Raw genomic sequence first — 23,351 nt, 5'->3', positions numbered from 1 at the left:
AAAGAGAAACAGAAAAGTGTACTAGAGACATTAAACACAAGTTCACTTCTCAAACAACACCTTTAAAAAAAACGAATCATCAGGTCAAAAATGGGCAGAAGACAAGAACAGACATTTCTCTAAAAAGGACATACAAATGGCTAACAGACACATGAAAAAAATGTTCACCATCATTCACGATCAGAGAAATTCAAATCAAAATCACCCTGAGATACCACCTTACAATGTCAGTTAGAATGGCAAAAATTAACAAGGCAGGAAAATACAAAAGTTGGAGAGGATATGGAGAAAGAGGAACCCTCTCACACTGTTGGTAGGAATATAAGTTGGTACAGCCACTTTGGAAAACAGTATGGAGGTTCCTCAAAAAGTTAAAAATAGGGGCGCCTGGGTGGCTCAGTGGGTTAAGCCTCTGCCTTCGGCTCAGGTCATGGTCTCAGGGTCCTGGGATCGAGCCCCACATCGGGCTCTCTGCTCAGCAGGGAGCCTGCTTCCCTTCCTCTCTCTCTCTCTGCCTGCCTCTCTGCCTACTTGTGATCTTTGTCGTCAAATAACTAAATAAAATCTTTAAAAAAAAAAAAAAGTTAAAAATAGAGCTACCCTATGACCCAGCAACTGCAGTACTGGTATTTACTCCAAAGATATAGAGGTAGTGAAAAGAAAGGACACATGCACCCTGATATTCATAGCAGCAATGTCCACACTAGCCAAACTATGGAAGGAGCTGAGATGCCCCTCAACAAATGAATGGATAAAGAAGATGTGGTCCACATATACAATGGAATATTACTCAGCCATCAGAAAGGATGAATACTCACCATTTGCATTGACATGGATAGAACTGGAGAGTATTATGCTAAGTGAAATAAGTCAAGCAGAGAAGGACAATTATCATACGGTTTCACCTATATATGGAGCATAAGGAATAGCATGGAGGACTTTAGGAGAAGGAAGGGGAAAATGGGGGGGGAGGGGGATCAGGAGGAGATGAACCATGAGAGAGTATGGACTCCAGGAAATAAACTGAGGGTTTCAGAGGGGAGGGGAGCAGGGGGACGGGTTAGCCCGGTGATGGGTATTAAGGAGGGTACATATTGCAATGAGCACTGGGTGTTATACGCAAACCATGAACCATGGAACACTCCACCAAAAACTAATGAAGTACTGTATGGTGACTAATACAACATTTTAAAAAAAGATAATTAAAAAAATAAACACGGGGCGCCTGGGTGGCTCAGTCTTTAAGCATCTGCCTTAGGCTCAGGTCATGATCCTAGGGTACTGGGATCAAGCCCCACATTGGGCTCCCCACTCAGCAGAAAGCCTGCTTCTCCCTCTCCCACTCCCACTCCCCTGCTTGTGTTCCCTCTCTTGCTGTGTCTCCCTCTGTCAAATAAATAAAATCTTTATAAAAAAATAAATAAACACAAGTCCAAAAAATGGAGTGGATCTGAAGATGTTATGCTATAAAGATGTTAATTCTCTTTCAGATTCATCTTATCAAATTCATCCTCAAATTCGATATAATTTCAATTATAATTCTGGCAGATTATTTTATATGAATTGATAACCTGATTATAAATACATTTAATATACAAAGATCAAGAACAGCCCGGACAATCTTGGAAAGGACAAAGCTTAAAAATCTACACCCCCACCAGATTACTGATACTCCTTTTTTTAATTTACAGTCAATAAAATAGGATAGTACTAAAGCAAGGAAAGACAAATAGAGCAATGGAAATGTAACGGTTGAGAAACAAATCCCCATATGTAGGAATGCTTGATTTATGAGAAATATGGCACTGTAGCCAGGGAAAGAATGGTCTTTTCAGTAAATGACAGTAAGCTAAATGGTTACCCATGACCAAAAAACAGACAAACCTGAGCCTATCTCATATAACCACAAAAGACCAGGTAAACTACCACTCTAGATATAAAAGACAAAGACAGTAAAGTTTCTAAAGAAGACATGCAGAAGAACATCTTCATGAGCTTGGACTAGGTAGAGATTTCTTTAAAACATGGGACCCCCAAAACAGCAAATTCAATAAATGAAAAATATTAATGAATGCAGCTGCATTAAAATTAGTCTTTCCTCCTCATTAAGGACCCCATTAAGGAGCAAAAGGCAAGCCTCAGAATGTAAGATCTTTAAAGATTTTTATTTATTTATCTGACAGACAGAGATCACAAGTAGGCAGAGAGGCAGGCAGAGAGAGGGGGAAGCAGGCTCCCCCCGCCAAGGAGACTGCCCGATACAGGGCTTGATCCCAGCACCCTGGGATCATGACCTGAGCCGAAGACAGAGGCTTCAATCCACTGACCCACCCAGGCGCCCCAGAATGGAAGATCTTTACAACACATTCAGCAAAGAGCTCCTAACCAAAAACATAAAGAACTCCTGAAAATCAACAGGAAAAAGATACATACTACCAACAGAAAAGTAAGAGATTTAAATGGGTACTCAGGAGCATACCCGAATGATCATTAGTAATCAGGGAAGCACAGATTAAAACCGCGATGAAATGTCTCTACATGTTTAAGAAAAAGTACAAAAATTTAAAAAGTGACAATACCAAGTACTGGTAAGGATGCAGAGCAACTGGAACTCTCATACTTGCCCACAGGAACGTAAGTCCTGTAACCACTTCTATCAAAGAGGTAGTGTGATACAGTCATAATGTGGAAGGGAGCAAAGAAAGGAAGTGCATTACTGCAAGAAGCCATACTCTAACATGAAGGTGAAAAGTGGAAACAGAACAGTCAGAAAGATCTGTTGTCTAGTGGGGCAAAATACACAAAAAAGGCACTATCCCATAACTACTTACTCAGTAAAGGCTCACAGTTTGGCTTTTACAGTGTTACCTACTGTGTGAACTACTAACACTGTGTGCTGTAAACCTTAAATTGATTCACCCTCAAATAAGCTACTTCTCATTACGTCCTAACCTCAATAGTGCTGACACCCATTTGCTGTGTTCCCCAACACATTCCACAAGAGGAAAATGGGCATATGTGCCAGGGTAAGTAGGAAATTGAGACTGCGACTCAGGATTAAAGGCAGTTAAAGGCAACACCCCTTCCCAAAAGTCCATTCCTCTTTCAGAGCATTTCGTAATACTGAGTGGAAACATCAGAAAACCAAGAAACTACCCATACACCCCTCTCTTTTTTCCTATTCCACTTGTTTCTTCTAAATCTGGGCAGATATACTGCATCCTGTAACTGAGCTGCCAATTATTGACAAACCAAGGGCCAGAAAGTCTGTTGTTTAAATTTCATGAGCCAAACTGCTCTTGAATGTGAGTAAAATTTAAAAAGAAATAATTTTAAATTAAAAAGCATTATTAATAGCTTGAAAAAAACTGCAAGGTAACAAAAGTAATAACGATTTGGTCATTAGAATCTAGCACACATGCACTACCCAAACCTTGGCACCTTACTATGTCCCTTTTAGGGTCCGACAGAATGACAGAAGGTGACTGCATCCATGTCATAGAAATTTAGATTAAACACAGTCTGTTTAAACTTCTCCTCATGATCCCAAGGGTGTCATTTAAGACATAGAGACATTTAAAAAGATTGTTCTTATAAATTTTGTGACAATCATTAGATCAATTCAGACTGACCACTAACTAGATCAATTTAGATTTACCACTTCAGCAACCAGTACATCTTTAACACTTCCAAGTTTCACCAACCTACATTTTATAATCTGAACAAAATTCATTACTAATTTTTCACACAGATAAGCTATTCTGTACTGTAGCTTCCTCCTGGGCTCAAAGTCTTATTTATCAACTCCAATGGCTTCTCATCTCATTCAAAATAAAAGTATCTAAAATTTTACTAAAGAAAATTAAAAGGAAATATGAAGAAATGGGAAGCTATCCCTGAATGGAAAGACTATTGGAATTATGCCAATTCTTCCCAAGTTACCTTACAAGAACAAAGAAATTACAAGAGTAGTACCAATATTTTTTGTAACCTAAACAAAATGATTCTAAAACCCATCTGGAAGAAAAAAAAAAAAACAGTTGAAAAAAGCAAAACATTTTGTAGAAGAAGTGTAATGAAAAAAACATTTGTCTATCATACACAATAAGTATGTATTATAAAGTTGCCTTAAGGAAAACCACTTCAAGCTAGTTCAAGAACAGATTTCAAAAATCAAAGGGACCAAAAGAAACCCTAGTATACAGAAAAATTGAACATACGCTAAAGGTAACATTTAAAGTCAAAGAAAACACAGGAGTTGTAAACAAAAACATGTTCCTAATTTTTTTAAAAAAATGTTCCTGGTTAACTAAAATTAACAACTGATTAACTGAGAAAAAAATTAGATAGCTATTTCATAATAACAGAACCTATGTGGGTGAACAAGTTAAATATCAAAATATAAGAAAACACAACAGTGCTAGGAGAAATACATGCATATGTTTAATCTGATCTTGTAGTAAAAAGTCCTATATAAGCATACTAACAAAGGAAAAAATAAAAAAGAAGCTGACAGATTTGGCCACATGAAAATAGAAACTGTGACACCCAAGAATGCCATAAATAAATTTAAAGGACAAATGACAAAATAAGGGGGGAAAAAAAGTGCACATATATGACTGTTTAAAACAAAACAAAACAAAACAAAACCTGGGATTCCTGGGTGGCTCAGTTAAGCGGCTGCCTTCAGCTCAGGACATGATCCCAGGGTCCTGGGATTGAGTTCCATATCTGGCTCCCTACTCACTGAGGAGCCTGCTTCTCCCTCTGCCTGCCACTCCCCTTGCTTGTGGTCTCTCTCTTTCTCTCTCTCTGACCAATAAGTAAGTTTTTTAAAAATAACAAAAAAATAAAATTAAAATTAATTCAAAAAATACTCCATGTTTTCAGTAGACTGAATTATAGAACTAATTAAAATATATTTAAGTAACTGGAAAAATGGACAATGGATATAAACCTCACAAGAAATAAGTATAATGACCAATGCAACATATGGGGCAGTCAAAATCTCAACAAAAGAAATAAAAATCAAAACAAGATAACATGGTTACTTAATCAGACTGCCAAATGCTCACATGCACATGTGCACATACACAAAAATATCCAGTTTTGATAAGAATCAATGAAAAGGCTTTCTTATATTTGCATACAGATATAGTCTTTCTAGAGATTAATTTGATATACTATCAAAAGCATTAAAAAGGAGTATCTCTCTCAAGGAGAGAGATACCTTTAAACCAACAACTCTATTCGCAGGTATTTGGTTTAAGGAAATAATAATAAAGAATTTTTTTACATGATTTTTCTATATGGATATTCTCTGTGGTGTTTATATTATAAAAAATCAGAAGAGGGCGCCTGGGTGGCTCAGTCAGTTAATCATCTGCTTTCAGCTCAGGTCATGATCTCAGAATCCTGGGATTGAGCCCCACAGTCTGGCTCTCTGCTCACCCAGAAGTTTGTTTCTCCCTCTCCCTCTGCTCGTGTTCTCTCTCTCAAACAAATAAAATCTTAAAAAAAAATTTTTAAATTAAAAAAAATATCAGAACAAATCAAATGAATAATAACTGGAGGCTTGTTAAATACTATAGTCCATAAAAGGTTATGGTGAGGCCATTCAAACTCATGCTTTGTAATAATATTTTATGACATTTAAAAAGAAATATTAAAAATAATTTATAAGAGAATAATCTGGGGGAGAAACTTTTTAAGCCAAATTATTAACAGTATTTATTTACAACTAGATGGAGAGAGAACTGCTCTGTACTTCGAAAAATTTTATAAAATGAATTCATGACATATAATTATAAAAAAGGGGGGTAAATTTGAAATATACAATTACATCTGAAATATGCTTTCAATTTAAAATGTAAAACTAGAGACTAGCTTCCTCTGTCATTTCTTATTTTTAATTTGGGGGATATTTAAAGGAAGTTTTAAAACATTATATAGCTGGATAGGATAAGCTATGCTGTGGTAATAAATAATACCCCAATTCTGGTGGTTTAACAAATCAGAAAGTTTATTTCTCATTCATACAAAACCTGCTGAACATATGGGCAACTTTCCAGGACAGCTATCTTCCATGTGGGGACTCAGTGAGTCAGCTACTCCAATATTGTAATTCCACCATATCAATACAGTTTCCATATATTGACCACAGCTTAAGAGGAAGGAAGAAAGGAGGGAAAAAGTGAAGGAAGGGGGAAGGGATGTCCCCATCTAACCTCAAAAGAACTAGAAAAATCAACCTTTCTGTTTGCCTGGGAAGGAGTAACATAAAAAGGGATTTGGAAATTTATTAGAGTATTGTCTTTGCCACAGTGTTCATAGGATTACCGCAACCCAGGATCAGGATGTCGATGCTGTGAAAAAAACAGAAGTTTATTATTCATTCTCATTTCTCCAAATACATTCTAAGATCCAGTGGCACTTTAAAGAACCTGCAGTTTCCTAAGCCACTCTTTCAATCCACAATACCTTTACATCTGCTATTACCTCTCTCAGTAACTTCCTTATCTTCCTTCAAGATTCAAATGTCAACTCTTTTGTGAAGTCTTTCCTCTTTTCTTATACCTACTGGGTCTCTCCACAACAAATACAGGGGTGTATTCAGCATTGAATATAGGCCTCTATTACCCTGCTTGTCACACTGAATCATAGAGATGGAGGTCTGTATCTGTCTTCCAATTACACTGAGAGCCCCTTAAGAGTAAATAACGTAATCCATCTTCCTTTAAACCTACCCCTGATATAATGTTGGGGTTTATTAAATGTCTGTTGAACAAATGAATATGATCATAAGAAAACAAGGTCTCCACTAATAAGAGTTAACTCAAATTGTCAGCACTCTCATGCAGTGGGTTGAATGGCACACCAACAAAATTCATGTCAACCTCTAACTTCAAAATGTGATCTTATTTGGAAATAGGGTCTTCATAGATACAAGGTAAGGACTGAGATAGTACTGGAAAAAGGTGAGCCCTACATTTAATGACGGTATCCTTTATTTAATGAGGGTATCCTTATTATCCTTCATTTAATGAGGGTATCCTTACCAGAGACAAAAAATATACACAGAGAAGAAGGCCATGTGAAACTGGAGGTAGATAAAGTTACACTGCCACAAATCAAAGACCACAAGGAGAAGATCTCAGAAGCTGAAATAGGCAAGAACGGATTCTCCCTAGATCCTTGATTTTGGATTTCTGGGCTCTAGAACTGTAAGAGAATAAATTTCTCTTGGTTTTTGTGAGGTTTTTTGTTTGTTTTGTTTTCTTTTTTTTTTTTTTTCCTTTTTTTTTCCCTTCTCTCTTCATAAATTTCTCTTAAGATGCCAGGTTTGTGGCAAATTGTTAAGAGAGCCCTAGGAAACTAATATACTTGCTATTAGAAATACTAATGTGCAATGTAGCAGGAAATATACAAAGGGCGAAATGGGGAAAACCAATACATTTCCTCCCAACAGATTTGTAAATCCGGTGGAAGCATTATGTAAAACTTAAGATAATGAGAGTGATAATGGCATTAGCAACAGTTGCCTCAACAGTTGTTTCTACTGTCCTCCAACAGCAGAAAATAAAGTTGTCATGACAGGAAGAAAAGTGATCATCCCTACCACTTCTCAGATTTAGTATCAATTTTGTTACCAAATATTCCAGATTTCTTGACTGTCTGAGGTAATAAGCCCCAATAGCATCCTTATAGTACAGGGGAGGTATTTTCTAAAGCTCCCAACTGAACAAGTTTGAGTGTTCAACAAATATTAAATTTAAGCATGGAACTGCAATAACACTAACAAGGAGACCTTCGCCACAGCGTGTGCCCCAGTGAGAAAAATTCAAAACCAAAACTTCAAAACCTATGAATTTGATAAGAAGCATGTTTAGACAGTTGAAGTTTTTTGCTATTGTTTTTTCAAACTAGGGTTTTCCAACCTTTTTTTTCTGTCTTTATGCTTCTTTTGAATGATAACCTTCTTTCTGTGTTTTTAGGGAGTGGTTTCTTCAAGTGAAAAAATAAGGTATCTTCTATGTAAATCTGGAAAGAGCTATGTCTCTGGTTATAAAGTTCCCATCTTTTATTCTCTTCTGAAAGTAAGTTAGAAATCTGAGAAAATTTAAGCCATCTACTCCCCTAGTTTCATTTCTCTCAAAACAGAAAATCTAGTTCTCTGTAGAGGTATAATACAGGCTTTAAGTGTTGGAATCCATTTTAGGGGAAGGACTAGGCAGAAAACAACACATTCTGCCCTCCCCATTTCAAATTGTAAAGCTTCTCTCACAATTATTTCTTTTCCCAAATCCTGGTCCTATATGAAATGCTTGTTAAAGCACATTATTGTCCTAACTGGTTTCTCTGCATCTAACCATTCTATATCCTTCCAATTTACTTTCTGTCAAAGTGAAACTCTTGTAACACTGCTGTCAATGTGTCACATCTCTGCTCAAAAACCTCCCAGGTGAAATCACAAAATCAGAGTCAATGGGTCAGGTATGAGAAAACATTTAACTAAAAAAATACATCACTGTTACTATTAAGTACTAATAATTCTTTTAAAAGTTATAATAATAAAAGTGCCTAAATCAAATTCAAAATTATAACACAGAAAAATCTTTCAGATAGTAAAGTTGGAAGCTAATGCTAAGTTTTCAATACTCATTACCAAGGTGTAAACAATTGAAATAAATGTTCATTATTAAAATACTAGGGGGAATATATTCAACTAACTTAACTATAGTATGAACTACTCCTAAGATGTTCTTTTTTGATGTGTTCAGAGCACAAAGAACTCTCTACAATAGGGAATTAAAAAGATTGTTTTGTTTTGTTTCATAAAAAGGAATATACATCTATTAGCCTGCCCCTTTGCTCAATGACTGCACACTTTTTGTTGGCACTATGCAAGAAAAACAAGAGAGTTCATTTCTGTAGTAACTAAATTTCTACTATTATTTTTATAAACAAAACAACAAAAATCAAGTTGCTATGTATTCACGAAACATGTCTGCTTATCTTAGTTTGTATTAGTGACACCAACACCAAGCAAATGGCCACTACAGGATAGCCAACCACATACTCCAAGTTTACATATTCCCAAGCACTCAAAATACACAAAACTTTCTGGTATGCAAGAAGTCTGGTATTTATAGACTTGAGTCTTTTTTCATAATTATATGCTGTATCTCCAGGTGTTTTATTCAATCAGAATTTCATAAGGCCTTGATCACTGTTGGCATGACAACACAAAAAAATGTCAGCAAATACATATAAGCAATGGAGAAATGGCCTAAGTTTTTTTGATCAGATTTTGATAATCACACAGCATCTTATGTTTTCACAGAAAGGAAGAGTGGGGTATCCTAAGGATGCTCATTACCTGTCAGGTCCTTCTAACAACTATTTCCAAATGGCTATGGCTATAAGCCTCTTTATCCCTCTATATCAGTAAATAATTTGACAAAACTAATAATTTTTAAGGGGGGGGGACCTGAACATGTTCTGCTTTAAAAGGAGTATATTACAAATCAGATTCTACGCTAGCCATCCCAAGATACAGAAAAAAGACAAAAAAAATTTTTTTTAATGAAGGGTTATCAAAATTAATCAACTTGAAGACAGTAAAAGCCTGGATCCTGATTCTTTATACTTCAACACTATTGACAAACCCATTCCTCAGAGATATAATAGAACATTTCTATAAGTTTAATTGATTTTCAACATGGGTAATAAAGTAATTTAATGAGGAAGGGATAATCCTTTCAAAAATGGTACTGGAACAACTAGAGATTCACTTGACATAAGGGCATGAATAATAAAATAGTTCATAAATTGAACATCAAAATTAAAATCCCCTATTTTTCAAAAGACACCATTAAGAAAATGAAATGGTGGTTGGGGAGCCTGAGTGGCTCAGTGGGTTAAGCTCAGCTCAGGTTTGCCTTCAGCTCAAGTCATGATCCCGGGGTTCTGGGATTGAGCACCGCATCAGGCTCTCTGCTCAGCGGAGAGCCTGCTTCCCTTCCTCTCTCTCTCTGCCTGCCTCTCTGCCTATTTGTGATCTCTGTCTGTCAAATAAATAAATAAAATCTTAAAAAAAAAAGAGAGAGAGAGAGAAGAAAATGAAATGGTGAGCCTTATACTAGAAGAAAATATCTATAATAAATATATTTGACAAAGGACTAGAATATTTATTATATAAAGAATATATAGAGAACTCATAATTCAGTGGAAATAAAAAATCCAAATTTAATTAATACACAAAAGACCTGAATAGATAAATCCCTGAAGAATATAAACAATCTGCGATAATGCACATGCTCTATATTTTGATGGAGATATTATTTACATAGGTATATAGAATTGTCAAAATTCATCTAACAGCACACACTTGTTAAAGATTTATTTATTTATTTTAGAGACTGAGCCAGAACCAAGAGAGTTTGTTGTTGGCTTACCCAACTGTGCCAACCCAGGCACCCCTCCTCTAATTGTACATTTAAGATCTATGCATTTCACTTTATAAAAATTATAACTAATAAAAATATTCCATAATGCCTACTGTTAGCAAAGATAAATTTTGTTATCTATAAATTGGTACATTTCTCAAGTGCAACCAGGCAATTCATATCAAATTTGACTGAGCAATTTTTATGTCTAGGAATATATTGCAAGGAAGTTGTCAAACAGTAAACATAAGAGTATTTACTGCACCACTATTTTGTTTATAACAGAAAATTTAAGACAGACCTAACTGGGGGTCCCTAGGTGGTTCAGTCAGTTAAGAGTCTGCCTTCAGTTCAGGTCACAATCTCAGGGTCCTCAGATTGAGCCCCATGTTCAGCTCCCTGCTCACAGGGAACCTGCTTTCTCCTCTCTCCTCCTCCACTACTTGTGCACTCGCCCTCTCTCTGTCTCTCTCTCCTTCTCCCTCTCAAATAAATAAAATCTTAAAAAAAAAAAAAAAAGACCTAAACGTGTATCAATAGAGGATTAATTGTGATGCATCCTATACTGGAATACTACTCAGTCAGTAAAAAATTGTAACATGGGTTATTGAGATAAGACTGATATTGATACTGCATACTACTGAAACTGGAAATCCCTCCAGACCCAGTCACTTGGTGCATAGGTGTCATACTATGACAAAAATAGCTAACTGTAGTGGTAACTGTAACCTTACATTTGAATTACAGCATTAGCATAGCCCAAAGATCTGGGGCAGCAATGGCCACACTGCAAATCTAAAAGAACAAGGCTCAGCAATAACACATGATAATACATGACAAAGACCTGGGGCACCTAGGTGGCTCAGTTGGTTAAGAGTGTGACTTTTGGGGGCACCTGGTGGCTCAGTGGGTTAAAGCCTCTGCCTTCAGCTCAGGTCATGATCCCAGGGTCCTGGGATCAAGCCCCACATTGGGCTCTCTGCTCAGCAGGGAGACTGATTCACTTCCTCTCCTTGCCTACCTCTGCCTACCTGTGATCTCTGTCTGTCACATACATACATACATACATACATACATACATAAATTCTTTCTCTTTAAGGTTTCATTTGTTTCTCTGTCTTTAAGGTTTTAGTAAAAAGGAAGATAAGAACTGTAGGTCTTTAAAAAAAAAAACAGAACAAAGGGGAAAATAAAGCAATATTTTGAATCAGTCAATTAGTATGATAAGAGACAGAAATACTTGGAGAGTATAGAAAGTTAGATAGTAAAAGATTTTTAAAGAAAAATTATTAAGGTCAAAAGAAAAATCCAGCTACGAAACACAGAATTTTAAGGAGATCAAGCAAAAGTATAGTTTGAGTAAATTAATGATTCCAAAACTCCATTTTAACCATTAGTTTCTGTTTCCTTTCTTCCATCAAACCTTCATACCAGTTGCTAAGCAATATCTGGCTAAGTGCTGGACTATTACACTTCCTGACTAACTAGGAATGCTGGATCATTACATTTCCAGACTAAGTTAGAGATCTGGACTCTGTTACATTTCCTGACTGCCTAGGATTGCAAAGGCCTCATTATACTTTCTAACTTACTTGGAATTCTGGACTTCATTTTATTTACTGACCAAAAGATCCTGTTATACTTTGCATAAGTGTATCAAGTCTTGTCACCCTAAATAGGAATACTGGGTCCAGATACACTAACTGCACTGAATCTCATTATATTCATTCAGAGTACTTATAAGTCTTTCACATTGACTGCCAGAACCAATACTTCCATTCTAATGTAAAACTCTAGATTTTGAGCCTCTAATCAATGCAGTCTTAATGATCAGAGACAGACACTAAAAGAACTGACAGTGTGGGTCATGATTTCTTCAGAACAGTAGGAGCTTTTCCATTGTTTCTTCCTTGATGTATTATGTGGCTTGTCATTTGAGGTCCATTGTTAAGAGAACACAACTTTGTAACCCAAACCAATATAATTTTGTATCATTCTTAAGCATGTACTTAAATGTTTCATGCATTAATGAGAATATCATTTTTGGATTATGAGTTATCAAACTGAAATATTATTGATACACCCAAAATATTCATCCACAGGTTCCTATAAAATCAAGTCCCTATCTACTGTTCTGACTTTTAACATTCTCTCTCCTTTGCTCACTGCATTCTGGCCACATCAGACTTCTATCTCTTCCTCAAACACGTTAGCCCTCACCTCAGGGCCTTTGCATTTGTTCTTTCATTTCTACAGTGTTTTTACCCCAGATCTTTACATGGCTGGCTTCTCATTTGAATTAGTAACTGAGGGAGGTGTAATTATTTTGGAATTATATATTAGCTTTATAGAACAAGGCAAGTAGAAGGAAGAGAGATGTTACCAATGCCAGTTATCTTGGTCTAAAACCAAAATCTAAATTTGCTACTTAAACATACTAGTGATCACAACTGATATTTAAGACACGTTGAAATAAATGTAGTTACAATGAGACATATATGTCCACTGCAGCTATTCAGAAGCAATTATATCACTTTTTCCTGCTAAATCTGGACATGATCCCATAAACCATAATATACTTTTTGAGGCAGACATTATCAACTATCTTTGCACACAGTGAAAAAAAATTGAACAGAGCTGGCTTATAACTTAAAACTATTTGCCATCTCTAGTATATGGGAATATGAATCTAGAGTCAGAAGACCTGGACTTCAAGTTTTGGCCCTGCAGTATCAATATAACGATGGGACCCAAAAGAAAAAAGAAAAGAAAAAGAATTCAGGAAAGTGGATACACAGGATCTAAAAGACAGTGTAAAGGTGACAGGACCCATGAATTAATAGATCCTAGTGTGCGTAAAGGATTTTCTAAGTCAAGTTATTAAAGGGGATGAGTTGGGGTGGGGGATACCTGGGTGGCTCAGTGGGTTAAAGCTGCTGCCTTCGGCTCAGGTCATGATCCCAGAGTCCTGGGATCAAGCCCCGGCTCTCTGCTCAGCAAGGAGCCTGCTTCCCCATCTCTCTCTGCCTGCCTCTCTGCCTACTTATGATCTCTGTCTGTCAAATAAATAAATCTTTAAAAAAAAAAAAAATAAGGGGCGCCTGGGTGGCTCAGTGGGTTAGAGCCTCTGCCTTCGGCTCAGGTCATGGTCCCAGGGTCCTGGGATCCGGCCCCGCATCGGGCTCTCTGCTCCGTGAAGAGCCTGCTTCCTCCTCTCTCTCTGCCTGCCTCTCTGCCTACTTGTGATCTCTCTCTGTCAAATAAATAAATAAAATGTTTAAAAATAATAATAAATAAATAAAATAAAAATAAAGGGGATGAGATGGGGATAGGAATGAGGGATACTTGAAATTAAGAGTATAAAAGAGGTGGCAGTGATTAGTAATGGAAAAGCTAAAGTCAAGATTATAACAAAGGGTGCCTGAGACAGGATAAATTTTTGACATGCTGGGAGGAAACAAAGATCTGAAGCACCATAGGATGGCATTCCAAATGAAGAGCTTAATAATAAAAAGGGTAGAGATATATAAAATTTGGTGGGACTTCCAGGTAAGTGAAATCAACAGAGGCTGCCCAACTATCTGTCATCCAATATTTCCATCTGTGTCATTTATTTGACTCTTCGATCTGAACATACACTTTAACTAGGTTTGGTGATTTAAAAAAAAAAAAATTCCTTGACATTTTTTTTTTTTAAGATTTTATTTATTTCTTTGACAGAGACAGATCACAAGTAGGCAGAGAGGCAGGCGGGGGGCGGGGGGGGGGGGGGAAGCAGGCTCCCTGCCAAGCAGAGAGCCCGATATGGGGCTTGATCCCAGGACCCTGAGATCATGACCTGAGCCAAAGGCAGAGGCTCTAACCCACTGAGCCACCCAGGCGCCCTCCTTGACATCTCTTTTAAAATGAGCACAGCGTCTTGTCAGTACAGACTACAGAACACTGCCAAGAAAAAAGTCTCTTTCCTGTAGCTTCCAGCTGCAGCACAGGTGTTGGCAATATGGGTGGGAAGTGAGGACACCCAATGGAGTTCTACCCCAGTCATGAGCCCAGAACATGGTTCTGTCTATAACCATGCAGTCTTGGCTTACAGATAATCTTTCCACAGCCTTCACAACTGGAAAACTGCCCAGAGGTTTTCTGCCCACTGACCTCCCCTCCAAGTCCCTGTGCATGGCTACCTGCGGCCAGAGGGTTCGAACCACACTGCTGCTACTTCAAGTCTCCTGTCCTACCTGTGATCAGAGAATTCACAACTCCATGCAAGCCCGCTGTATACCCACACTACTGATGGCTGGTTTGCTCCCCCATCTTCCACCAGAGAGTACTTACCCAATGACTACAAACCAGTTCAGGTCTGGCCAAAGAGTGAACTTCTCTCCTGTTCAATGGGCTGAACTACTTCTCCAAAAATGTTTGAATCCCTTCTAAGTTTGTCCTTCTTTAGGTACTCTCTCTTAGCCCTAAAGTACAATATAGAATTTTCTCCTACCTTATACTTATTCCTTTATCATAGTTAATAATTCATTATAGTAAAATTCACTTGTTTTTAACCTACTGTGTGGTTTTCTACATCCTGATTGGAGCCAGACTATTACATCATCCAAAACAATACTAAACAACAAAGTGCAAATAAAGCTAAACAAAAAGCATGCCTTCAACATGACTTGCAGAAAGAGAATATTGAAATTTCAAAGTGAGTGTGAGGAACACGTTCCTTTTGTTGATCATGTTCCTTTTTCCTTTTTAATAAAAAGAGGAAAATTACCAATTCCCAGTATGTGGTCTCTCATGTTCCTTGTCCCATCCCTACCTCAGAAGACAGGCCTCCAGAGGGAAGCTAGAAAAGTAGATTCAACTACTGCCTAAGAGAAGATTACAACTACAGCTAGAGAAGTAGATTAAACTACTGCCTAAGAGCTTAAGTTCTGTCTGTCTGAAAACATTAAAAAGGTATAAACAGGGGCCGTGGGTGGCTCAGCTGGTGAAGCGGCTCAGGTCATGATCCCAGGGTCCTGGGACAGAGTCCCGTGTCTGGCTTCCTGCTCAGCAGGTAGTCTGCTTCTCCTTCTCCCTGCCGCTCCCCCTAACTCGTGTTCTTGCTTGCTCTGCTCTCTCTCTCAAATAAATAAATTTTAAAATCTTAAAATTTAAAAAAATGTAATAAAAATACATAAAAAAAATAAAAAGGTATAAACAGGTCATAGCAAAGATTACAGGAAAGGGATTTATAAAGGCATAATTTAAAGGGGGAGGAATGACTTAAAGGGGCAGTCTAAAAAACACACAGCTACTGCAAAGAAAAAAAAAGCAAAAACAAAGTGAAAGGCTCCCTTTGATAGTCAAGTGGTAAAGGGGAAAAGAAGCAAAATGGGAAAGTCTAGTGTCTTACAAGACAAAAGAGAATCATAAAGTCAATGCTCCCATTACTTTTTATCACTCTTCAACTCCCCCCAAACACCAAAACAAATCAACCAAAAAACTGGCTTAAGTATCTGAGCTTTGCTAAATTGACAGAAGAGGGCGCCATTTAAATAAAAATATTGTCATTCATATCATCACCATAAAATTGAACATAAAAACACACCAACCAACCAATATATATGAGCTATTCCAAAAAAAAAAAAAAAAATCGGGAAATGAAATTTCATATGTATCTACTGAGGAAAATTCCCTTCCAAAAAACTACCATGAAACAGAGAAAAGCTGTAAATTAATACTCCAAACAATACATTTAAATAAGCATTTGAAGAAAAACCATCTTCAATCAGAAAATTTTAAAACCATGAAAAATAACCAAAAAGGCAGAAGAAAGGAAAAAAAGCTGATGGTACCCAGGAAAAAGGAAAAAAATAAGATATTCTCAGAAATGAGGGATAAGTCACAAGGTACCCATGGGAAAATAGATGCCAACCAAAATTTCATGAGGGGAACTGAAGAAAGGCAGGAAAACAACCATAAGAATGAAAATAACATAACGAAAAAAGAAAAAGGATCAGAAATAAAGTACTTAAAGTGGAAGAGAGACAAAGTAGTCATATTCATATTGTCAAGTTCCTGAAACGAAAAAAAAAAAAAGGAACAGAACTAAAACTTAAAGATAAAATCTAAGAGGGGTGCCTGGGTTGCTCAATCAGTTGAGCATCCAATTCTTGACCTTAGCTTGGGTCTTGATTTCAGGATCATGAGTCTGAGCCCTGCATTGGGCTCCATACTCAGTATAAAGCCTACTTTAAAAAAATAATAAAAATTTTTAAAAATAAGTTTTAAAAAACTACAAGTAAGCTTTCTAAAAATAGACATGAATATATATTTTATATAATACATAATATATAACATATATATTTAATATATATTATATATTATTAATCTATAATAAGATCAGTGGAGGCCTAGAGGATATTAATTCAGAATGACCAAGTCTGAAACATATTTTAGTAACACTACTAAATTTCAAATATAAAGATAAAATCCTCACAGCCTCCAGGCAAAGATCAGTAACTTAAAAAGGCAAAGATTAAGATGGTATCAGTTTCCAAACCAATATATAAAGCAAGACAATGAAGCAGAGGTTTTTAAAAACACAATTAGGGGCACCTGGGTGGCAGAGTCATTTGGGCCACGCCTTTGGCTCAGGTCATGATCCCAGGGTCCTGGAATGGAGCCCTACATGGAACTCCCTGCTCAGTGGGCTGTCTGCTTTTCCCTCTCCTTCTGCCTCACCCTCTCCATACCCCCTGCTCATTCTCTGTCTCTCTCAAATAAATAAATAAAATCTTTACAAAAAAAAAAAAAAAAAAAAAGGCTATTTCCTAAATAAATAAATAAATGCAAAATTAAAGAACATATGAACCAAAGATTTTATATGCAGCCAAGCTTCAAGTATCAGGGTTACCAGAAATTTTTCAACATTTAAGAACTTAGGGAATTCTGCAGTAATCAACCCTTGAGAAATCTACTAGGGAAAGAGCTTATTAGCCGACTGATGACTAAGAAAACTTTGGTGAAAGGACCAATGGTAAGTATTTTAAGAATATATAAATATACACGACTAAAACAGATGTGAGATGCAAGAAGAAAGACTAACGGACAAATTTAAATGCTCTGAAAAAGTATAAAGTAATTTTTTAAATGTAAAAAGGAAAACAATAAGAACACTGACTGTTATACAGGCAAAAGATAGGCTTAAATAATACTTAAAAATCGATAAATCACATTGTAAACAGCTAAAAAGAAAATGAGACTAAGAGCATTTAAAAAGTTCAAGTATAAAAGTAACCACAAGAACATATAAGCATTCTTAAATACCAATAATTTAAGAAAAAATAATTGTAAATAAAAGGAAAGAAAATACAACTTATAGAAAACATAGCAAATACAAGAAAGCATGATTACAAAATATTATGGCAGCACTGAGACCAAACACATCTATCACATTAGTGAATATGAATGGACATAACTGTTAAAAAAACATTTTAAATTTGGCTCATGAAACAAGACTCTATATATGCTATACACAAGAGATTCACTTAAAACGAAATAACAAAATGACTAAATACAAAATTATTTAAAAATCAAGCTACTTGCGAAGCTCGCTTAGGCAGCACATATACTAAAATTGGAATGATACAGAGAAGATTAGCACGGCTCCTGCGCAAGGATGACACACAAATTAGTGAAGCGTTCCATATTTTATAAATAAATAAATAAATATATACATATATATGTATGTATGTATGTATGTATATATATATATAGCTACTGGGGGCCCCGGGTGCTCAGTCGGTTAAGTGTCTGTCTGCCTTCAGCTCAGATCATGATCCTGGGGTCCTAGGACAGAGTCTTGTGCTGGGCTCTCTGCTCAGTGGGGAACCTGCTTCTCCCTCTCCCTCTGCCTGCCATCCCCCTTGGCTTGTGCTCTTTCTCTCTCTGTCAAATAAATAAATAAAAGCTTTAAAAAAAAAATCAAGCTAATGGACACAAAAAAAGAGTAGGAGTAGACATCTAGTATTAAATATAACAAAGGTCACTTTTATTTACAAAGACCACTTTTTAATGCCAAAAGCCACAACTCACAATGAAGTTATTACTCTTATGAATATGCATGCGTGGGGCACCCACATGGCTCAGTCAGTTAAGTGTCTGACTTTGGCTCAGGTCATGATCTCAGGGTCCTGGGTTTGAGCCCCGAGTCAGGCTCCACACTCAGCAGTGAGTCCGCTTCTTCCTCTCTCTTTGTCCCTCTCCGCTCTAGTGCATGCACACGGTCTCTCTCACTTTCTCTCTCAAATAAATAAGCAAAATCTTTTTAAAAAATGAGTATGCGTGCGTGGAATAAAACAGCAACCAACTTCATGAAAGAAAACTATAGGATATTTTAAAAGACACAGAAATACACTAATAATAGTAGACTAAGTATAGCACTCTCAATACAAGACAGATCAAGTGGACAAAACATAAGAAAGGAGGTAGAAGATCTTACGGATATATATTAAAATCTACATTTTGATAATAAAGAACACACATTCTCTCAAGAGCCAATGACACAAACACAAAAATCAATCATGTTAGGTTACTAAGAAACATAATCTTCACGAAGTAGCAATGTTATAAACAATACTCTCTAAATCTAATACTATGGAATTAGAAGTTACTAACAAAAATAAGAAAAAAGACCTTACATCTGGAAATTTTAAAACCACCTACTAAACATTTATTGGGGAATGAAGAAAAACAAACTGAAATGACAGCGGTTTTTCAAAATAATGACATTGGATCATTAGAGAACTAGAGAGAGTATTACTTCCAACCTTATAATGGAAAGAGAGAGCACCCAAGTTCGTAACTTTTCTGGAACGCATTCACAGGATGAACAACTGGCCTAAAATCTAAGACAGGAACATGCAGAGAAAGACAAAATGTGAGCACTGACTTGCTAGGGTAAGAACTACAGTAGGATGACTGACAAATTGGTAAAGAGTGAAAGTGTACTGGTGAATGAGAGTTAAGGCAAATATAGGAAATCTGCAAGCTCTTACAGGCTTTTGCTCTGTAAATACCACCAAGTACTCACAGAAAAAAAACTGGCAGTCTTGAGAAAGTCTCTACTAACAGAGAACAAAGGGAAAAGAACAGCAGATGCTATGGGAGAGGCACAAACTATCAGGACCCTTCCATCTCCCTCACAAAACAAAAGCCTGAGAGGAGAAGAGCAACAAACATTGTCACCTTAGGGCACTGTGTGATATCTACAGTGATCTGAAAAGTAAAAGGAGGGAAAATCCTCTACCCCAAAGAGAGGGGCAGGAAAACATGCTAGGCTCGGAATGGTGCCTAAAGAGAGACAGGAGCTTGGAGAAGGCCACAAACCCAAGACCCAGGGACTCAATGCCTGCAGAAGACCAAGTATTACCAGAACAATAGAGGATGCCTTCCAGTACCCACGACCAGTCTAGCTCACAGAGTAACGAGCAGCTTGCAAGAAACATCCTCTCTGAAGCACAGAAAAAAAAAAAAAAGCTGAGGGAGCAGTGAAAATTAAAAATAAAAACAAAAAACAAAAAACCATTAAACAAAAAACTCCCACAAACCAGTCAACTCCCTAAACACAAGAAATCACAAGAATCTCGCAGTCTTGAGAAAGTCCCCAGTAAGGTAGAGAACAAAGGGAAAAAAGCAGCAGGCACTGTGGAAGGGGCACAAAACTCTGGCAGGACCCTTCCATCTTCCTCACTGAGCAAAGCCAAAAGAGAAATAAATCTCAAATCCAACCCAACTCAACTCAAAATTAGATCAACTCAAAACACCAGCAAAAAAGTCTTTTTAGCATAAAAAAAGGCATGCCCATTTCTAGATCTTAGTTTCTACTATCCTACATAAAATGTCCAACTTCCAGAAAAAAATTGCAAAGCATACCAAAAGTCCAGAAAATCACACAAGCAAATACAAGCAGTCATCAGAAACAGACTCAGGAAGGATAGAGATGTTAGAATTGTTAGGGAATATTAAATGACTACTGAATATGTTAAATAGTTAAGTATATTTAAATAACAATATGTTAAAGGCTCTAACGGAAAAAAAAAACAGATAACATGTAAGACTAGATGAGTAATTTAAGCAGAGTTGGAAACTATGCTGGAGGATAAAAACAAAAAACAAAAACCTGTAACAGTGATGAAGAATATCTTCAACAGGCTTATCAATAGAATTAACATAGTCAAGGAAAGAATCGGTGAACTTGCAGATAGGTATGTAAGAAATTACCCACACTGAAACACAAAGAAAAAAAGAAGGGGAAAAAACATAAAAAAAGAATCCAAGAGTTGTAGGACGAAATCAAACTACAGTTACTCTTGAATAATGCAGGGGAGTTAAGGGTGCCAACCCCACACACAGTCAAAAATCCACACAACTTCTGACTCCACAAAAACTTTACTAATAGGTACTGTTGACTGGAAGCCTTACTAATAACATAAACAGTTAATTAACACATATTTTCTATATTCTATGTACAATATACTATATTCTTACAATAAAGTGAACTAAAGAAAAGAAAATGTTGGGCGCCTCGGTGGCTCAGTGGGTTAAGCCTCTGCCTTTGGCTCAGGTCATGATCTCAGGGTCTTGGGATTGAGTCCCGCATCGGGCTCTCTGCTCGGCAGGGAGCCTGCTTCCCCCCTCTCTCTCTCTGCCTGCCTCTCTGCCTGCTTGTGATTTCTCTCTCTGTGTGTTAAATAAATAAATAAAATCTTAAAAAAAAAAAAAAGAAAATGTTACTAAGAAAGTCATAAGGAAGACAAAATACATTTACAGTAATGTACTATATTTTTTAAAAAAACCATGGATAAGCAGACCCACACAGTTCAAGTTTGTATTGTTTATGACTACTGTGTTTAAAAAAAAAAAAAGACTACTGTATTTAATATACACAAAGTCAAAAATACAGAAGAAGAAAAGAGAAAAATAATAATTTTCAAAACCAACTAAAGAGAGCTTGCAGTTGCATAACACTGTGAATACACTAAATACCACTGACCTGTACATATTAATACGGTTAACTACATGTAATGTTAATCTCAATTAAATAAAAGAAAAAAGAATCTTTAAAACCAGATCCAAGAATATGAAGCAGAACTACAAAAACTACACACACACACACCCTCCCTCTCAGGCAGATCATATTCAAACTGCTGAAAAACAAACATAAAGAGAAAATCTTGAAGGCAGCCAAAAGAACAAATATTAGAAAATAAATAGACTTCTTTCCAGAAACCATGCAAGCTAGAAAATAAGAGAGTAACATTCAACTTTAAAGTGCTGAAGGGGGAAAAAACTGTCAACCCAGAATTCCATACCCACTGAAAGCATCTTTCAAAAATGAAGAAATGAAAACTTTCTCAGAAAAACAAGAAACTGTAAAAATTTATTGCCACCAAACCTACCCTACAAGAAATATTAAAGGAAGTAGCTCAGGCAGAAGGAATATGATACCTGACAAAAATTTAAATCTACTCAAAGAAAGTTAACAAATGTAAGTAAAATAAAATTATTTTCTCCTTACATTTTACTGTTCTAAAAGAAAAGTGACTACCTGAAGTAAAAACTGTCACAACATACTGTTTATAGCATTTGCAAAACTAAAATAACATGACAATAACAATATAAAAAATGGTACAGAAGAATTAGAAATACAATGCTATAGGGCCATCAACACTAAACATGGAGCAGTATATTATTATTTAAATGTAGATTCTGATTGTTTAAAGATTATTTTGTACAACCTGGGACAACTACTATAAATAATTTCATGAGAAATATATTAACAAATCAATAGAAGAGATAAAATTAATAAAATATTTCTATAGTCTCAGCATATCTCCACATAAGATATTTACTAATTACAAAGAGGAAAATAGTAACCACAGTGAAGAAACCTAGAAGACATCACCTAAAACAATGTCAAAATTAACATCACCAGTAATAAGACATACTGACATCATGTACCTTCTGTTACACTGAGAAAGGCACAAAATCGTATCTGTGATATTCTTCCCAAGAATACATATATGTTCAGTGTATTATGAGAAAACATCAGAGAAATTCAAACTCGGGAATATGCTACAAAATACCTGATCTGTACCCTCCAAAAGTGTCACAGTCATGAAACAAAGAATAACAAGGAATTGTCAGAGATTGGAGAAGGCTACAGAAACACAAAAAGTAAATGCACTGTGGATTTTAGAATGGATCTTGAATTTTAAAAAGTACATTAGTAAAATAACTAGTGATATTCAAATAAGGTCCATAGATTAGTTAATAATATTGTACCAATAGTATAAAAGTACTATTGTAGTAAGTATTGCACTAAAACTACCAATAGTACTGTGCCAGTTTTACCAATTTTCCCCAACTGCACTGTGGTTATGTAAGATGTCGATGTTAACAGAAGTTTGATAAAGGGTATTAAGAACCCTGAACTATTTTGCAACTCTTCTATAATTCCTTAACATTTTTAAATAACCTCATGTTCTAATAAACACGTTATTATCAGTCATTGTATGTTTTAAAAATATTCATCCTCTATGTATTAAATCAATTACTAAGAAGAAAATATAAATCCAAATGCAAACCTAGAATTTATGAAAGTGCTATTAGACTTGCCATATCCCTAAAATACAGACCTCTGCCTATGGAGACTATTGGCCTCTAGAACTATACCTCAATTTTGACATTCAGAAAAAGGTAATAAACTTCCTGGTTTAGAAAAAAAAAAAATGCCAACATGTTAACAATAATATAGCAAATATGTTAGGGGTACTCAATTATCTTCAAAGATAGCTTCTACACAGTTGCTAACCATAGATTTATTAAAGGTGTAACATAATGCATTTTTCTAGGTATATA

The 23,351-nt window shown here is 36.1% G+C and overlaps 1 protein-coding gene and 1 non-coding gene across 2 annotated transcripts in view; one reads left to right on the top strand and one right to left on the bottom strand.

Annotated features, from left to right (window-relative positions):
• FAF1 (Fas associated factor 1) overlaps window positions 1-23,351 on the bottom strand; it is a 478,510-nt gene that overhangs the window by 380,793 nt on the left and 74,366 nt on the right. The gene's annotated exons all lie outside the window — the stretch shown is intronic.
• Window positions 18,041-18,143, top strand: LOC125099448 (U6 spliceosomal RNA). Its single transcript, XR_007127175.1, has one exon. It is a non-coding gene; the product is annotated as a U6 spliceosomal RNA (small nuclear RNA).

This window comes from Lutra lutra, chromosome 4, assembly GCF_902655055.1.
Source record: "Lutra lutra chromosome 4, mLutLut1.2, whole genome shotgun sequence".
NCBI lineage: Eukaryota > Metazoa > Chordata > Mammalia > Carnivora > Mustelidae > Lutra > Lutra lutra.
The sequence above is the reverse complement of the archived record's forward strand: the minus strand, read 5'-3'. Positions and strand labels throughout refer to the sequence as shown.